At 46.9% G+C, this 19399-nt stretch overlaps 1 pseudogene; it reads right to left on the bottom strand.

Moving 5' to 3' along the window:
* Positions 1–3561: 3561 nt before the first annotated feature.
* Positions 3562–19399, bottom strand: part of LOC112236367 — a 38895-nt pseudogene continuing 23057 nt past the window's right edge.

The following is a 19399-nucleotide window of genomic DNA, read 5'->3' as shown; positions in this document are numbered from 1 at the left end:
TCCCTGTGTTTCCTGTCTCTTTGTGCCAGTTCATCTTGCACGTTCCAAGTCAACCAGCGGTTTTCCCGTTCACCTGCTTTTTGCTATTCTCTCTTTTCCTAGTCCTCCCAGTTTTGACCCATGCCTGTTTCTGGACTCTGTACCCGCCTGCCTGAACATTCTGCCTGCCTTGACCACGAGCCTGTCTGCCGCTCTGTACCTCCTGGACTCTGATCTGGTTTTGACCTTTTGCCTCTCCACAACCATTCTGTTGCCTACTCCTTTTGGATGAATAAACATTGTAAGACTCCAACCATCTGCCTCCTGTGTCTGCATCTGGGTCTCGCCTTGTGCATTGATACTCATGAGTGATGTTGGACACCATTACTCTAACCTTACAGCCATGCTGCACCACTGCACTACCATAGGTGCTATCTAGAGCCTAAAATGATTCTTCAGCTGTCCCCATTGAAGAACCCTTTTTGGTTCCAGGTATAACCCTTTTGGGTTCCATGTAGGACCCTTTCCACAAAGAGTTCTATGTGGAAACAAAAAAGGTTCTCCCTGAAATCCAAAAGGTTTCTCCTATGGGGACAGCCAAAGAACCCTCGTGGAACTCTTTTTTCTAAGAGTGCATTACTCATGCTCAATCAACTATTGTTGATTGAAATGTTGGCTAGTTGCACTCAATGATATCAAAGGTAACATTATTGTTCTTTGAACTGGTCAGAGTAAAAAAAACAGTGTGTGTGTGTTAATAGTGTATATCAGAGCGTCTCCTTTGTGCTCCAAAGTGAGCTTTTAACGTCCTCAACAAAACGATCGAGAATAATAAGACGTTATTAGATATATATGAAGTAAGCTATATGCTAATGTATGACTAATGAAAGTCATTTGATCTATTAACTGTAATTTGGCCGTGTTCTACTTCTCGCTCTTCTACAGCAGAGTTTATAGAAAGAAATTAGAGGCAGTTTGTCTCACGCATTAGTCTTTCTGTGCACAACGCATAACATAAACCCTGAATTAATATGTGAGAAATTATCTTTGAAAATTATGATTTACTCTCGGGAGAGAAAGGTTTATTAAAATACGCAAAAAATAATCTAAAGAGAGAAAATGTGCAGTTGATTAAAGAGTCCTCGCCTTGAACAACATTAAAGAATAATTAAGATGATGCCACTTCATAGGCCTATGCAGTGGCAGTTATTGTGTGGAGGTGTTTTTAAAAAGTCAAATTGCTTCTCTGAAGGACTTAATCTCGTATGAATGGTGTTTAAATATATCATGTGATATGATTTATTTGAAAAAAATAATTAAAACCCCCGAACAACCAGTCTGGCTTGAGAGGAGGGCGCAGTCAGTCAGTCTGTCAGACAAGCCAGGAAATTTTCATCAGGGCCCATCGTTTTGTCAGACGCTTTCAGATCCTCCATAGTAGCCGTTCCTCCGTAGGTAGCTGATCCTCCATAGTAGCCGTTCCTCCGTAGGTAGCTGATCCTCCATAGTAGCCGTTCCTCCGTAGGTAGCTGATCCTCCATAGTAGCCGTTCCTCCGTAGGTAGCTGATCCTCCATAGTAGCCGTTCCTCCGTAGGTAGCTGATCCTCCATAGTAGCCATTCCTCCGTAGGTAGCTGATCCTCCATAGTAACCGTTCCTCCGTAGGTAGCTGATCCTCCATAGTAGCCGTTCCTCCGTAGGTAGCTGATCCTCCGTAGGTAGCTGATCCTCCATAGTAGCCGTTCCTCCGTAGGTAGCTGATCCTCCATAGTAGCCGCTCATTGGGGGGGGGTCATTGCCACGAGCCCGTATTCCCCAATTAAGGTGCCACCAACCTCCTGTGCTATACAACATGAGAGCAATAGCCAACAACGCATTTCCCCATGCTACATTGCGAAATGACAAGATTGACTTAAAATCAAAACAACAGCAACTCAGTTAATGTCATTGATTATACACAGTTGAAGTCAGAAGTTTACATACACTTAGGTTGGAGTCATTAAAACTCGTTTTTCAACCAATCCACAAATTTCTTGTTAATAAACTATAGTTTTGGCAAGTCGGTTAGGACATCTACTTTGTGCAAAGTAATATTTCCAACAATTGTTTACAATTCCAGTGGGTCAGAAGTTTACATACACTAAGTTGACTGTGGCTTTAAAAGGCCTGGAAAATTACAGAAAATTATGTAATGGATGTAGATTCTTCTGATAGGCTAATTGACATCATTTGAGTGGATGTATTTCAAGACCTACCTTCAAACTCAGTTCCACTTTGCTTGACATCATGGGAAAATGAAAAGAAATCAGCCAAGACATCAGAAAAATTTTTGTAGACCTCCACAAGTCTGGTTCATCCTTGGGAGCAATTTCCAAACGCCTGAAGGTACCACATTCATCTGTACAAACAATAGTACTCAAGTATAAACACCATGGGACCACGCAGCTGTCATACCGCTCAGGAAGGAGACTCGTTTTGTCTCCTAGAGATGAACGTACTTTGGTGCGAAAAGTGCAAATCAATCCCAGAACAACAGCAAAGGACCTTGTGAAGATGCTGGAGGAAACAGGTACAAAAGTATCTATATCCACAGTAAAACGAGTCCTATATCTACATAACCTGAAAGAACACTCAGCAAGGAAGAAGCAACTGCTCCAAATTCGCCATTAAAAAAAAGCCAGACTACGGTTTGCAACTACACATGGGGACAAAGATCGTACTTTTTGGAGAAATGTCATCTAGTCTGATGAAACAAAAATAGAACTGTTTGGCCATAATGACAATCTTTATGTTTGGAGGAAAAAGGGGGATGCTTGCAAGCCGAAGAACACCATCCCAACCGTGAAGCACAGGGGTGGCAGCATCATGTTGTGGGGGTGCTTTGCTGCAGGAGGGACTGATGCACTTCACAAAATAGATGGCATCGTGTGGCAGGAAAATGATTTGGATATATTGAAGCAACATCTCAAGACATCAGTCAAGTTAAAGCTTGGTCACAAATGGGTCTTCCAAATGGACAATGACCCCAAACATACTTCCAAATTTGTGGCAAAATGGCTTAAGGACAACAAAGTCAAGGTATTGGAGTGGCCATCACAAAGCCCTGACCTCGATACTACAGAACATTTGTGGGAAGAACTGAAAAAGCATGTGCGAGCAAGGAGACCTACAAACCTGACTCAGTTACACCAGCTCTGTCAGGAGGACTGGGCCAAAATGTGCCCAATTTATTGGGTTCACCCTCTCTACTATTATTCTGACATTTCACATTCTTAAAATAAAGTGTTGATCCTAACTGACCTAAGACAGGGAATTTTTACTAGGATTAAATGTCAGGACTTGTTAAAAACTGAGTTTAAATGTATTTGGCTAAGGTGTATGTAAAATTCAGACTCAACTGTCGTACATTTATTTTCAAGGGAATAATAACTGAGCAGGTGTGAACATGTCAGAAAAAAGATGCCTGTCTACCTCTTAGTCTGTTTGGGAAAAACCTGCTTAGATTGAAAATAATATTTGTAACCATAGATACCACAGAAAAAACAACCAAATCAACAGTAGCTCCATTTTATAAGTGTTTAATGTGTGACGAAGCAAATCATAAATCACAGGTATAAATACAAAATTAATTAACATCCACATTCATTGCATTTCTGAACAGATAAATGATTAAAGATGTTAAAAACAACCACTTCGATCAAGTTACTCATAAATCGATGGAATTAACTATTTCAAAACAAATACATTTTTACAAAGATGGTAAGTTAAAATCAAAGGCAGTTATACACACACATTATTTGCATATTGGCCTTTTCTTCTACAGTTGACCGACTGAAGTATTAAATTGCATGAGTGAAATAATTTGCATACACAATTTGAGAGAAGCCACTCAAATATGTTGATTGTTGACCATAAAATACCTTAAGACAATTGATTTTACCATCAGTCAAAGAGACACCTAAAAGTGGACGTTGTGACAGAAAGATATAAGAAAGCATAGTTGAGTTTGGTGACAGAGAAAGAAATCAAAACAAACTATTCACATTTCAGTATCATCAGAATCCAGAGAGGACGATCTAGCCATAGGACCAGGTGGGTAGTGACGCATACTACAAGGCATTTGTTGGCATAATGTGTTTCAAATGGGATCCTCAACAGTTAAAATATCTTGTGTAACTACATAGTCTCATTTCCTTTCACAAAGACAGTCCTTTATTTCAATATTTCATTACAAATAAGGGAATCACCTATTATGACACATCATTACTACAGTTCTTCAGAAATGGGGAATATTATGGGGAATAATATTACACGCTACTGGTGTGTGTAAGTAGCGTAGTGAAAATATCTAGTTGAGTCATTGGGTTAGAGGGGACAACTAGTGGTTGGGGCCATGCTATTCATCAGAGTCATGTGGTTGGGTTGTCTCCGGCTGTGATTGGATAGAGTCATGTTGCTCCTCCTCCTTTAGGGTGACGACGGTGTTAGTCTGGGTGCTCACATCCAACTCTTCCCCCCCCTCCCACTCTATTACCTCTTCCCCCTCCATGTCCTCCTCCTCCTCTCCACCTATCCGTCCAGTGGGATCTACGGTTCCTCCTTCTTCCTTCTCCCCTGTAGTTCTGTCAGGCTGGGTTGGGCCTGCTCCAATACAGAAGAGCAGGTCCTGGTCCCTGTGGTTCTGGCTGGGAAGTTGGTTGTGGTGGATCTCACTGTAGTCCTGTCTATGGTTCTGGTGTGTGTAACTGTGGTGGTGGCAATGGAAGAAGCTGAGGATGGTGTGTTTTGGCAGGCCCAGCTGGGCTGACAGGGTGTGGACAGCCTCCTCGTCTGGGTTCAGACCCACGTCCTGGATGAAGCTCTGCAGGATCCCCTGCGCCTCCCGGGACACCCGAAACCCCTCAGCCCCCTCACCATTACGCCCGCCATTGCCCTCCCCGTTACTCTGTCTGGCCCCCGACCAACCTCCCTCGCCCCCTTCCTTGTCACTACTACCCTCAGCCCTACTCCTATTGCCCAGACCAGTAATGTCCTCTACCCTCCCATCAACCTTACTACACCCCAACCAGGTCTTCAGTTGGCCCCCACCCCCCTCATTCTCTGCTTGTGATGCTGTGGACGGTTGTCGTGGAGGCAGGCGAGGCCCCGCCTGGGGCTGCAAGGGCTGCTGGGACCGAGGGGTCAGGAGTCGTTGATGGTGTTGTTGTGGCAATGGGGAGTGGCGTTGGAGCTGGTGGAGACAGATGGAAGTTCTAAACAAACGAATGGGAGCTGATGGCTGTGTTACAGGAGGACCAAACTACACGTATGAACACTATCGTCAAACAGCTACACAACTCTACATTCAATTATCTACATACGCATGTGTAACGCATGGACATTAACGGAGTAGAATTATGTGTTTGTGTTGTGTGTGCGCTTCCATCCGTATACCTGTGTGTGTGTGTAGGCTATACCGGGTAGACTGACCAGTGTGTAGTCATTGACTAGCTGTGTGAGTCTGTCTCTCCAAAGTTGTTTTTGTGTTTGTGTTGACTGTGTATTACTGTATGAGTGTGTCTATGTACAGATGTAGGATCTTAATTTGACCAGCATTGTCGTAGCAAAACAATCCTGCAGCAACTGGATTTTAATGTTTAGTCAATAATGTTGCTTGATCGGTGGTTAGGCTATTAGTTGGCTAAAATGAAGCTACATGAAAAGTGCATTACTGTTAATATGACCGTGTGGTAGTGCAGGTTTTCAGTGAATTTACGTATATCAAAAAAACTAATTGGCATTTGTTGCGGCGCAGGAAAATTCTCAGCAACAACATAGTGATCAAATTAAGATCCTACATCTGTACAGGTTATTTAGAGTAGACTGACCAGTGTGTTGTTGTTGACTTGCTGTATCAGTCTGTCTGTACAGTGTTGCTGCAGAGCGTTGCTCTCCTGTTCGTAGATGGCATCTCGCTCCGTCTGGGCCAGACTCAGGAAGCGCCTGATCATACACAGGTTCTCCCACAGGGTCCGGTTCTCCGGGGACGGATCCTCCTTCCAGCGCAGCAGCTCACACAGCCAGCCCTGCAGAACACATATCAGAACCCAGTCAGATAAACCATAGAAAAGAAACCTTTTCAGAACCCCTTCAATAAAATAACATTTTATTTGTCACATGCTTTGTAAGCAACAGGTGTAGACTAACAGTGAAGTACTTACTTACTGGCCCTTCCCAACAATGCAGAGAAAAAATAGAGAAATAATAGAAAAGTAAAACACGTAATAATAAAAGTAATAATAGATACACAATGAGTAACAATAACTTGGCTATAAACACGAGGTACCTGTACCGAGCCGATATGCAGGGGTACGAGGTAATAACTTGGCTATATACACGAGGTACCTGTACCGAGTCGATGTGCAGGGGTACGAGGTAATAACTTGGCTATATACACGAGGTACCTGTACCGAGTCGATGTGCAGGGGTACGAGGTAATAACTTGGCTATATACACGAGGTACCTGTACCGAGTCGATGTGCAGGGGTACAAGGTAATAACTTGGCTATATACACGAGGTACCTGTACCGAGCCGATGTGCAGGGGTACGAGGTAATAACTTGGCTATAAACACAAGGTACCTGTACCGAGTCGATGTGCAGGGGTACGAGGTAATAACTTGGCTATAAACACAAGGTACCTGTACCGAGTCGATGTGCAGGGGTACGAGGTAATAACTTGGCTATAAACACGAGGTACCTGTACCGAGCCGATATGCAGGGGTACGAGGTAATACCTTGGTTATATACACGAAGTACCTGTACCGAGTCGATGTGCTGGGGTACGAGGTAATAACTTGGTTATATACACGAAGTACCTGTACCGAGTCGATGTGCAGGGGTACGAGGTAATACCTTGGTTATATACACGAAGTACCTGTACCGAGTCGATGTGCTGAGGTACGAGGTAATAACTTGGTTATATACACGAGGTACCTATACAGAGTCGATTTGCTGAGGTACGAGGTAATGAGGTAGATATGTACATATTACTAGGAACAAAGTGACTAGGCAACATGATAGATAGTTAACAGTAGCAGCAGCGTATGTGATGATGCAGATATTCCGGGTAGCTATTTGATGAATTATTTAACTAACTTTTAGCAGTCTTATGGTTTGGGGGTAGAAGCTGCTCAGGGTCCTGTTCGTCCCAGACTTGGTGCTCTGTTTAGGAGCCTTTTGGTCCCAGACTTGGTGCTCTGTTCAGGGTCCTTTTGGTCCCAGACTTGGTGCTCTGTTCAGGAGCCTTATGGTCCCAGACTTGGTGCTCTGTTCAGGGTCCTGTTGGTCCCAGACTTGGTGCTCTGTTCAGGAGCCTTTTGGTCCCAGACTTGGTGCTCTGTTCAGAAGCCTTTTAGTCCCAGACTTGGTGCTCTGTTCAGAAGCCTTTTAGTCCCAGACTTGGTGCTCTGTTCAGGGTCCTGTTGGTCCCAGACTTGGTGCTCTGTTCAGGGTCATTTTGGTCCCAGACTTGGTGCTCTGTTCAGGAGCCTTTTGGTCCCAGACTTGGTGCTCTGTTCAGGAGCCTTTGGTCCCAGACTTGGTGCTCTGTTCAGGAGCCTTTAGGTCCCAGACTTGGTGCTCTGTTCAGGAGCCTTTTGGTCCCAGACTTGGTGCTCTGTTCAGGGTCCTGTTGGTCCCAGACTTGGTGCTCTGTTCAGGGTCATTTTGGTCCCAGACTTGGTGCTCTGTTCAGGGTTCTGTTGATCCCAGACTTGGTGCTCCGGTACTGCTTGCCGTGTGGTGGCAGAGAAAACAGTCTATGACTTAGGTGGCTGGAGTCTTTGACAATTTTCCGGGCCTTCCTCTGACAGCCTGGTATAGAGGTCCTGGATGGCAGGGAGCTCGGCCCCAGTGATGTACTGGGTCATACGTACTACCCTCTGTAGCGCCTTGAGGTCGGATGCCAAGCAGTTACCATACCAGGCGGTGATGCAGCCAGGCAAGATGCTCTCAATGGTGCAGATGTAGAACTTTGTGAGGATCTGAGGACCCATGCCAAATCTTTACAGCCCTCAACACGACTGTGTTGGTGTGCTTGGTCCATGTTAGAAACTTGAAGCTATCAACCCGCTCCACTACAGCATCGTCAAGCAAGATACTAAAATGAAGTTTACTATCTTTAGTAAATATAGTAAATCAGATGTTCTGTGCTTTTCATGAGTAGAAAACAACAGTTATTAATGCTTCATACATAGCAAGTACACTTCAAACTCATAGCAGAACCCTTCTCTGTATTAGGAGCTGGAGGACAGGAGGAGACAGCGAGGGAAAGCAGCAACAATGCCAAGCTTTCCACCTCTACACAATTACAGTGGCACACACACACACACACACACACACACACACACACACACACACACACACACACACACACACACACACACACACACACACACACACACACACACACACACACACACACACACACACACACACACACACACACACACCTGGCCGTAGTCCAGCACTAGCACAAACAGCCATCCAGATGCAGTAAGCAGATACAACACAGAGCTTCAACATGGTGCTGCCTGCCAAACAGCCATACACTAACGTGAGCTGACACAATCGTATTACAGAGAGAGAGAGAGAGAGAGAGAGAGAGAGGGGGAGGGAGAGGGGGAGAGGGAGAGAGGGGGGAAGCGAGAGTGGGGAGGAGAGATAGAGAGGGAGAGAGAGAGGGAAGGTGGGGTTTGAGAGAGAGAAAGAGGCAGAGGGAGAGAGGGAGAGAGAGAGAGAGAAAGGTGGGGTTTGAGAGAGAGAAAGAGGCAGAGGAACAGAGAGAAGGTGGGGTTTGAGAGAGAGAAAGAGGCAGAGGGAGAGAGGGAGAGAGAGAGAGAAGGTGGGGTTTGAGAGAGAGAAAGAGGCAGAGGGAGAGAGGGAGAGAGGGAGAGAGAGAGAGAAGGTGGGGTTTGAGAGAGAGAAAGAGGCAGAGGAAGAGAGAGAGAGAAGGTGGGGTTTGAGAGAGAGAAAGAGGCAGAGGGAGAGAGGGAGAGAGAGAGGTAAGGTGGGGTTTGAGAGAGAGAAAGAGGCAGAGAGAGAGAGATTAAACAGTAGCCCAGCAGGGGTAGAGTACCACCTGTCAGTGTAATGGCATTGACCTCAACATGACCTTATAGAGGAGAACAACCTGATCCTCACTGAAGTACTTTATACTGGAGAGAGAGAGAGAGAGAGAGAGAGAGAGAGAGAGTACATAAAAAGAGAGGGACAGAGAGACAGAGAGAGAGAGAGAGAGAGAGAGAGAGAGAGAGAGAGAGAGAGAGAGAGAGAGAAGTACATAAAAAGAGACAGAGAGACAGAGAGACAGAGAGAGAGAGAGAGAGAGAGAGAGAGAGAGAGAGAGAAGTACATAAAAAGAGAGGGACAGAGAGACAGAGAGAGAGAGAGAGAGAGAGAATGGGGAGATGAAAATATGGTTAGAGAGAGAGGGACTGAGAGAAAAAGGTATATGGAATGAGAGACAGAGTGACTAAATGAGAAAGAGAAAGACAGAATCATGACAGAAAGAGAGGCCGAGAGAGACAGAAGCAGAGAAAAACAGAAGCAGAAAGAAAAAGAGGCAGAGAGAATGAGAGGAAGAGAGAAAGAGGCAGAGCAAAAGAGGCAGAGAGAAAGAGAGGAAGAGAGAAAGAGGCAGAGCGAAAGAGGCAGAGAGAAAGAGAGGAAGAGAGAAAGAGGCAGAGCGAAAGAGAGGAAGAGATAGAGAGGCAGAGCGAAAGAGGGGCAGAGCGAAAGGGGCAGAGCAAAAGAGAAGCAGAGAGAAAGAGGCAGAGCGAAAGAGAGGAAGAGATAGAGAGGCAGAGCGAAAGAGGGGCAGAGCGAAAGGGGCAGAGCGAAAGAGGCAGAGATAAATAGAGACAGAAAAATAGAGACAGAGAAAGCGAGACAGAGAGAAAGAGAGGAAGAGGCAGAGAGAAAAAGAGGCTGAGAGAAAGAGAGCGAGAGAAAGAGAGACAGAGACCTCAACAGATGAAATCCCACTCAGGGAAATGATCCCCGAAACAAAAGGCAATAACAAGCTTATGGTTGACAGAAAAAGAGACAGAGTGAAAGAGAGGCAGAGAAAAAGAGAGCCAGAGAGAAAGAGAGGCAGAGAAAAAGAGAGGCAGAGAGAAAGAAAGGCAGAGAGAAAGAGAGGCAGAGACAGAATGAAAGAGAGGCAGAGAAAAAGAGAGCCAGAGAGAAAGAGAGGCAGAGAGAAAGAAAGGCAGAGAGAAAGAGAGGCAGAGGCAGAGAGAAAGAGAGGCAGAGAGAAAAAGAGGTAGAGAGAAAGAGAGGCAGAGAAAGAGATAAATAGAGGCAGGGAGAAATAGAGGCAGAGAGAAAGAGAGAAAGAAAGAAAGAGAGAGCGAGAGAGAGACAGAGACCTCAACAGATGAAATCCTCCATTCCACTGAGGGAAATGATCCCCGAAACAAAAGGCAATAACAAGCTTATGGTTGACAGATAAAGAGACAGAGTGAAAGAGAGGCAGAGGCAGAGAGAAAGAGAGGCAGAGGCAGAGAGAAAGAGTGGCAGAGGCAGAGAGGCAGAGAGAAAGAGATGCAGAGAGAAAGAGAGGTAGAGAGAAATAGCAGCAGAGAGAAAAAGAAGCAGAGAGAAAAAGGCTGAGAGATATAAAGGCAGGGAGAAAGAGGCAGAGGGATATAGAGGCAGAGAGAAAGAGAGGCAGAGGCAGGGAGGCAGAGAGAAAGAGATGCAGAGGCAGGGAGAAATAAAGGGAGAAAGAGAGGCAGATGCAGAGAGAAAGAGAGAAATAGAAGCAGAGAAAAAAGAGAGGCAGAGAGAAAGAGATGCAGAGGCAGAGAGAAATAAAGGGAGAAAGAGAGGCAGATGCAGAGAGAAAGAGAGAAATAGAAGCAGAGAAAAAAGAGAGGCAGAGAGAAAGAGAGGCAGAGAGATATAGAGGCATGGAGAAAGTAAGGCAGAGATAAATAGAGGAAGATAAATAGAGGCAGAGAGAAAGCGAGGCAGAGAGAAGTAGAGAGAGTGAAAGAGAGAAAGAAAAGCAGAGAGAAAGAGAGGCAGAGAGAAAGTAAGGCAGAGATAAATAGAGGAAGATAAATAGAGGCAGAGAGAAAGCGAGGCAGAGAGAAAGCGAGGCAGAGAGAAATAGAGGCAGAGAGAAATAGAGGCAGAGAGGCAGAGGGGCAGAGAGAAATAGCAGCAGAGAGAAAGAGAGGCAGAGGCAAAAATATATACAGGCAGGGAGAAAAAAGCAGAGAGATAGAGGCAGAGAGAAAGAGGCAGAGAGAAAGAGGCAGAGAAAAAGATGCAGAGATAAATAGAGGCAGATAAATAGAGGCAGAGAGAAAGAGGCAGAAAGAAAGCGAGGCAGAGAGGCAGAGGCAGAGAGAAATAGAGAAAGAGTGGTAGAGAGAAAGAGGCAGAGAAAAATAGAGGCAGAAAGAAAGAGAGAAAGAGAGGCAGAGAGAAAGAGGCAGAGAGAAATAGAGAAAGAGTGGTAGAGAGAAAGAGGCAGAGAAAAATAGAGGCAGAAAGAAAGAGAGAAATAGAGGCAGAGAGAAATAGAGGCAGAGAGAAAGAGATGCAGACGCAGAGGTGCAGATGCAGAGAGAAAGAGAGGCAGAGAGAAATAGAAACAGAGAGAAATAGAGGCAGAGAGAAAGAGATACAGATGCAGAGAGATGCAGATGCAGAGTGAAATAGAGGCAGAGAGAAAGAGATACAGATGCAGAGAGATACAGATGCAGAGATAAAGAGAGGCAGAGAGAAAGAGAGGCAGAGAGAAAGAGAGACAGAGAGACAGAGAGAAATAGAGGCAGAGAGAAATAGAGGCAGAGAGAAAGAGATGCAGAGAGAAAGAGAGATCCCTCCATTCCACTGAGGAGGGAAATGATCCCCAAAACAAAAGGCAATAACAAGCTTATGGTTCTGCCTTGAGAACAAGCACAATAAAAGCACCAGTGTTTATGTGTGTTGGCATGCATGTGTGTGTGTGTGTGTGTGTCTGTAAATAATCTGGCATTTTCTACACAGCCAGTTACTGCCCAATGTGGCTCTGTGTACAGATGGTATAATAAATTCACACACACAGAAAATCTGATAAAGGTACTTCTGGGAGTGTGTGTGTGTGTGTGTGTGTGTGTGTGTGTTATGCATTTTCTAATATCAGTCTGAAATATAAACGTTTCCCTCTCAGTCCAAGAGGGAGGGGGGGAACTATGTAATACTAAAGATTGTCTTCGCTTCCATAGACATCCCTCCAGTCAGTGAGTACCATATTCTCTCTTCTGTGTGTGTGTGTGTGTGTGTGTGTGTGTGTGTGTGTGTGTGTGTGTGTGTGTGTGTGTGTGTGTGTGTGTGTGTGTGTGCCTGTGTGTGTGTGTGCATGTGTGTGCCTGTGTGTGTGTGTGTGTGTGTGTGTGTGTGTGTGTGTGCGCCTGTGTGTGTGCGCCTGTGTGTGTGCGCCTGTGTGTGTGTGTGTGTACCTGACTCTTGGATGCGGCCATCTTGGCGAACATGGCCTGAGACACCTTGGCTCTCTTCATCTCCTGTTGGATCTCCTCATAGATAGAACTGTTGATGTCTAGAACACATCCCTCGCTCTTCACCCCTCTGCTTATTACTTCTACTGGGGACAGCCTCACCTGCAGGAGGGAGGGAGGGGGAGACAGAGAGAAAGTAGGTGGAGCAGAAGGGGGGGTTAAAGAGAGGGGGGTTAGAGAGAGAGAGAGAGAGAGAGAGAGAGGAACGGGGTTATCCTTACTATAGGGATGCCTATGGAAACCCGTGAGTGCCAATCTTCAGCCTTGACAAAGTTCTCCTCTTCCTTTCTGGTCTGAAACATCAAAGGAATATATCTTTGAGTGGCATGAACGAGACAGAACTTCAATACCCACACTCCCTTCTCTGTCTGTCTGACCTGTGTGTGGCATGGTGGGGTAGTGTTGTTGGGTGAATGGGTGATAGTGGTCGACACGGTCAGACTCCTCTCCCTCTCCTCCTGGTAGATACGGTCGCGGTCGCCCTCAGGTAGCTGGAGGAAACTCTGCATGGACCGCAGGTTGACCAGGAGAGACTGAGAGGCACTCTTCGGATCCTCCTCTTTACGCAGGATCTCAGACAGCAGGCCCTGACACACAGACATAGACACCATCAGGTACACACATCCTAAGAGGGAATACACCGGGGCATCGCAAAACACTAGGTTTTTAGTCGCTACAGACATGTAACAGAGCATACATCACTTTAACAACCTGGGCTGGGTTCCTCCTGAAGAAAACGTTGAAGACCATGATTTAAATGAATGGAAGCATCTACTTGTGGTAAGTTACGGATCCAGCGTAGCAGCCCTGTAATGGTGACCAGGCCAAGAGACACTCAGACAGATCCGTTCTGATAAATGTACATAATTAACATTAAAAAAAACAACCCGGTGGAAAGTTTTGTACCAAAACAAACCTGGCTGAGGGTCATTTAGACCAGGACTTTCTCTGAACAGACACACTCACCCAGACAGCACATGTTTTCACTAGTATTTTTCTGTTCAAGGTGCTAGAGTAAACACAGTAGTATTTTTCTGTTCAAGGTGCTAGAGTAAACACAGTAGTATTTTTCTGTTCAAGGTGCTAGAGTAAACACAGTAGTATTTTTCTGTTCAAGGTGCTAGAGTAAACACAGTAGTATTTTTCTGTTCAAGGTGCTAGAGTAAACACAGTAGTATTTTTCTGTTCAAGGTGCTAGAGTAAACACAGTGCTATTTTTCTGTTCAAGGTGCTAGAGTAAACACAGTAGTATTTTTCTGTTCAAGGTGCTAGAGTAAACACAGTAGTATTTTTCTGTTCAAGGTGCTAGAGTAAACACAGTAGTATTTTTCTGTTCAAGGTGCTAGAGTAAACACAGTAGTATTTTTCTGTTCTGTTCAAGGTGCTAGAGTAAACACAGTAGTATTTTTCTGTTCAAGGTGCTAGAGTAAACACAGTAGTATTTTTCTGTTCAAGGTGCTAGAGTAAACACAGTAGTATTTTTCTGTTCAAGGTGCTAGAGTAAACACAGTAGTATTTTTCTGTTCAAGGTGCTAGAGTAAACACAGTAGTATTTTTCTGTTCAAGGTGCTAGAGTAAACACAGTAGTATTTTTCTGTTCAAGGTGCTAGAGTAAACACAGTAGTATTTTTCTGTTCAAGGTGCTAGAGTAAACACAGTAGTATTTTTCTGTTCAAGGTGCTAGAGTAAACACAGTAGTATTTTTCTGTTCAAGGTGCTAGAGTAAACACAGTAGTATTTTTCTGTTCAAGGTGCTAGAGTAAACACAGTAGTATTTTTCTGTTCAAGGTGCTAGAGTAAACACAGTAGTATTTTTCTGTTCAAGGTGCTAGAGTAAACACAGTAGTATTTTTCTGTTCAAGGTGCTAGAGTAAACACAGTAGTATTTTTCTGTTCAAGGTGCTAGAGTAAACACAGTAGTATTTTTCGTTCAAGGTGCTAGAGTAAACACAGTAGTATTTTTCTGTTCAAGGTGCTAGAGTAAACACAGGTAGTATTTTTCTGTTCAAGGTGCTAGAGTAAACACAGTAGTATTTTTCTGTTCAAGGTGCTAGAGTAAACACAGTAGTATTTTTCTGTTCAAGGTGCTAGAGTAAACACAGTGCTATTTTTCTGTTCAAGGTGCTAGAGTAAACACAGTAGTATTTTTCTGTTCAAGGTGCTAGAGTAAACACAGTGCTATTTTTCTGTTCAAGGTGCTAGAGTAAACACAGTAGTATTTTTCTGTTCAAGGTGCTAGAGTAAACAGTGCTATTTTTCTGTTCAAGGTGCTAGAGTAAACACAGTAGTATTTTTCTGTTCAAGGTGCTAGAGTAAACACAGTAGTATTTTTCTGTTCAAGGTGCTAGAGTAAACACAGTAGTATTTTTCTGTTCAAGGTGCTAGAGTAAACACAGTAGTATTTTTCTGTTCAAGGTGCTAGAGTAAACACAGTGCTATTTTTCTGTTCAAGGTGCTAGAGTAAACACAGTGGTATTTTTCTGTTCAAGGTGCTAGAGTAAACACAGTGCTATTTTTCTGTTCAAGGTGCTAGAGTAAACACAGTAGTATTTTTCTGTTCAAGGTGCTAGAGTAAACAGTGCTATTTTCTGTTCAAGGTGCTAGAGTAAACACAGTAGTATTTTTCTGTTCAAGGTGCTAGAGTAAACAGTGCTATTTTTCTGTTCAAGGTGCTAGAGTAAACACAGTGCTATTTTTCTGTTCAAGGTGCTAGAGTAAACACAGTAGTATTTTTCTGTTCAAGGTGCTAGAGTAAACAGTGCTATTTTTCTGTTCAAGGTGCTAGAGTAAACACAGTGCTATTTTTCTGTTCAAGGTGCTAGAGTAAACACAGTGCTATTTTTCTGTTCAAGGTGCTAGAGTAAACAGTGCTATTTTTCTGTTCAAGGTGCTAGAGTAAACACAGTAGTATTTTTCTGTTCAAGGTGCTAGAGTAAACAGTGCTATTTTTCTGTTCAAGGTGCTAGAGTAAACACAGTAGTATTTTTCTGTTCAAGGTGCTAGAGTAAACACAGTAGTATTTTTCTGTTCAAGGTGCTAGAGTAAACAGTGCTATTTTTCTGTTCAAGGTGCTAGAGTAAACACAGTAGTATTTTTCTGTTCAAGGTGCTAGAGTAAACACAGTAGTATTTTTCTGTTCAAGGTGCTAGAGTAAACACAGTAGTATTTTTCTGTTCAAGGTGCTAGAGTAAACACAGTGCTATTTTTCTGTTCAAGGTGCTAGAGTAAACACAGTGCTATTTTTCTGTTCAAGGTGCTAGAGTAAACACAGTAGTATTTTTCTGTTCAAGGTGCTAGAGTAAACACAGTAGTATTTTTCTGTTCAAGGTGCTAGAGTAAACACAGTAGTATTTTTCTGTTCAAGGTGCTAGAGTAAACACAGTAGTATTTTTCTGTTCAAGGTGCTAGAGTAAACACAGTAGTATTTTTCTGTTCAAGGTGCTAGAGTAAACACAGGTAGTATTTTTCTGTTCAAGGTGCTAGAGTAAACACAGTAGTATTTTTCTGTTCAAGGTGCTAGAGTAAACACAGTAGTATTTTTCTGTTCAAGGTGCTAGAGTAAACACAGTAGATAGCCACCTTCTAAAGCTCTGCTATTAAACAGATTAAACTGCTATTAAACTTATTACATCATTATCTGTCTGCTTCTGCTCTTACAGGAGTCAGACTCTCTTCCTTAAGGTGGGGCTCATCCCTCCCTCCCTCACTCCCTCCCCAGAAATGAGCAATTTTGTGCTTCACTCCAGCTGTTACAACTATACCCCTCTAATGTAGACCCCCCCACACACACACACACACACACACCAGCCATTAAGCCTTTACACTCCAATTGGGTCTTCACACTCCAAGCCCCACTCACTCTACCCCTTGGCACCATACCCAGGTGAAACGTTCCTTCCAAACCACACCCTATTTTACCTGGCTGCTGAGCCCCGTTGTCATGGCGACGGATGGGCAGGTGCCTATAATGACAGCCTTTGGTAATTATAATAACACCCATGATGATGCTGGTGATAATGATGGTAATAATAACAGTGGGCTACGTCTCTCTAGAAGCTATTCATGTGAGTGCCTTCTAACTGCAGGAGCACAGGACAGACAGGAGGAGAGAGGGGGAGGGAGGCAGACAGACAGGAGAGAGAGGGGGGGAGGGAGGCAGACAGACAGGAGGAGAGAGGGGAGGGAGGCAGACAGACAGGAGGAGAGAGGGGAGGGAGGCAGACAGACAGGAGGAGAGAGGGGAGGGAGGCAGACAGACAGGAGGAGAGAGGGGAGGGAGGCAGACAGACAGGAGGAGAGAGGGGGGAGGGAGGCAGACAGACAGGAGGAGAGAGAGGGGGAGGGAGGCAGACAGACAGGAGGAGAGAGAGGGGAGGGAGGCAGACAGACAGGAGGAGAGAGGGGGGGAGGCAGACAGACAGGAGGAGAGAGGGGAGGGAGGCAGACAGACAGGAGAGAGAGGGGAGGGAGGCAGACAGACAGGAGGAGAGAGGAGGGAGGGAGGCAGACAGACAGGAGGAGAGAGGGGAGGGAGGCAGACAGACAGGAGGAGAGAGGGGGGAGGGAGGCAGACAGACAGGAGGAGAGGGGGAGGGAGGCAGACAGACAGGAGGAGAGAGGGGAGGGAGGCAGACAGACAGGAGGAGAGAGGGGAGGGAGGCAGACAGACAGGAGAGAGAGAGGGGAGGGAGGCAGACAGACAGGAGGAGAGAGGGGGAGGGAGGCAGACAGACAGGAGAGAGAGAGGGGAGGGAGGCAGACAGACAGGAGGAGAGAGGGGGGAGGCAGACAGACAGGAGGAGAGAGGGGAGGGAGGCAGACAGACAGGAGAGAGAGAGGGGGAGGGAGGCAGACAGACAGGAGGAGAGAGGGGAGGGAGGCAGACAGACAGGAGGAGAGAGGGGGAGGGAGGCAGACAGACAGGAGAGAGAGGGGAGGGAGGCAGACAGACAGGAGGAGAGAGGGGGAGGGAGGCAGACAGACAGGAGGAGAGAGGGGGAGGGAGGCAGACAGACAGGAGGAGAGAGAGGGGAGGGAGGCAGACAGACAGGAGGAGAGAGGGGGAGGGAGGCAGACAGACAGGAGGAGAGAGGGGGAGGGAGGCAGACAGACAGGAGGAGAGAGGAGGGAGGCAGACAGACAGGAGGAGAGAGAGGGAGGGAGGCAGACAGACAGGAGAAGAGAGGGGAGGGAGGCAGACAGACAGGAGAGAGAGAGGGGGAGGCAGACAGACAGACAGGAGGAGAGAGGGGAGGGAGGCAGACAGACAGGAGAGAGAGAGGGGAGGGAGGCAGACAGACAGGAGGAGAGAGGGGAGGGAGGCAGACAGACAGGAGGAGAGAGGGGGAGGGAGGCAGACAGACAGGAGAGAGAGAGGGGAGGGGGAGGCAGACAGACAGGAGGAGAGAGGGGGAGGGAGGCAGACAGACAGGAGGAGAGGGGGGAGGGAGGCAGACAGACAGGAGGAGAGAGGAGGAGGGAGGCAGACAGACAGGAGGAGAGAGGGGGAGGGAGGCAGACAGACAGGAGGAGAGAGAGGGGAGGGAGGCAGACAGACAGGAGGAGAGAGGGGGGGGAGGCAGACAGACAGGAGGGAGAGGGGAGGGAGGCAGACAGACAGGAGGAGAGAGGGGGAGGGAGGCAGACAGACAGGAGGAGAGAGGGGAGGGAGGCAGACAGACAGGAGGAGAGAGGGGGGAGGCAGACAGACAGGAGGAGAGAGGGGAGGGAGGCAGACAGACAGGAGGAGAGAGGGGAGGAGGCAGACAGACAGGAGGAGAGAGGGGGAGGGAGGCAGACAGACAGGAGGAGAGAGGGGGAGGGAGGCAGACAGACAGGAGAGAGAGGGGAGGGAGGCAGACAGACAGGAGGAGAGAGGGGGAGGGAGGCAGACAGACAGAAGAGAGAGAGGGGAGGGAGGCAGACAGACAGGAGGAGAGAGGGGAGGGAGGCAGACAGACAGGAGGAGAGAGGGGAGGGAGGCAGACAGACAGGAGAGAGAGGGGGGGAGGGAGGCAGACAGACAGGAGGAGAGGGGAGGGAGGCAGACAGACAGGAGGAGAGAGGGGAGGGAGGCAGACAGACAGGAGAGAGAGGGGAGGGAGGCAGACAGACAGGAGGAGAGAGGAGGAGGGAGGCAGACAGACAGGAGAGAGAGAGGAGGAGGGAGGCAGACAGACAGGAGGAGAGAGGGGAGGGAGGCAGACAGACAGGAGGAGAGAGGGGAGGAGGCAGACAGACAGGAGGAGAGAGGAGGAGGGAGGCAGACAGACAGGAGAGAGAGGAGGAGGAGGCAGACAGACAGGAGGAGAGAGGGGAGGGAGGCAGACAGACAGGAGGAGAGAGGGGGAGGGAGGCAGACAGACAGGAGAGAGAGGAGGAGGAGGCAGACAGACAGGAGGAGAGAGGGGAGGGAGGCAGACAGACAGGAGGAGAGAGGGAGGGAGGCAGACAGACAGGAGGAGAGAGGAGGAGGAGGCAGACAGACAGGAGAGAGAGGAGGAGGGAGGCAGACAGACAGGAGGAGAGAGGGGAGGGAGGCAGACAGACAGGAGAGAGAGGGGAGGGAGGCAGACAGACAGGAGAGAGAGAGGGAGGGAGGCAGACAGACAGACAGGAGAGAGAGGGGAGGGAGGCAGACAGACAGACAGGAGAGAGGGGGAGGAGGCAGACAGACAGGAGAGAGAGGAGGAGGAGGCAGACAGACAGGAGAGAGAGGGGGAGGGAGGCAGACAGACAGGAGGAGAGAGGGGAGGGAGGCAGACAGACAGGAGGAGAGAGGGGGAGGGAGGCAGACAGACAGGAGAGAGAGGGGGAGGGAGGCAGACAGACAGGAGAGAGAGGGGAGGAGGCAGACAGACAGGAGAG

This window comes from Oncorhynchus tshawytscha, linkage group LG31 (genome assembly GCF_018296145.1).
Source record: "Oncorhynchus tshawytscha isolate Ot180627B linkage group LG31, Otsh_v2.0, whole genome shotgun sequence".
NCBI classification, from domain to species: domain Eukaryota; kingdom Metazoa; phylum Chordata; class Actinopteri; order Salmoniformes; family Salmonidae; genus Oncorhynchus; species Oncorhynchus tshawytscha.
Note: the sequence above shows the minus strand (reverse complement) of the source record. Positions and strands in the feature narration are given on the sequence as shown.